This window comes from Apaloderma vittatum, unplaced genomic scaffold (genome assembly GCF_000703405.1).
Source record: "Apaloderma vittatum isolate BGI_N311 unplaced genomic scaffold, ASM70340v1 scaffold26258, whole genome shotgun sequence".
NCBI classification, from domain to species: domain Eukaryota; kingdom Metazoa; phylum Chordata; class Aves; order Trogoniformes; family Trogonidae; genus Apaloderma; species Apaloderma vittatum.
In genome coordinates this window covers 1-212 of record NW_009730586.1, presented here as the reverse complement: position 1 = coordinate 212, position 212 = coordinate 1, and positions in this window count along the sequence as shown.

Genomic DNA, 212 nt, shown 5'->3' with positions numbered 1-212 from the left:
GTGTCGTTGCACGAGGAGGGTGAGTGTCCCGGGTTCTGAGCGTTTCGGTGGGATGGCAAATCTTGGGGACACCAGTGTGGCCGTTTCCGGGGGTGCAATGGTGTTAATCCTTTACCACCACCTCGCTCGCTCACGGCGCAGCCCTCTTGTGCCACGGATTGGGGGGCAGGGGGGCTGTCGGTCCCCCCAGACCTCTGGGACTCAGAGTGGAG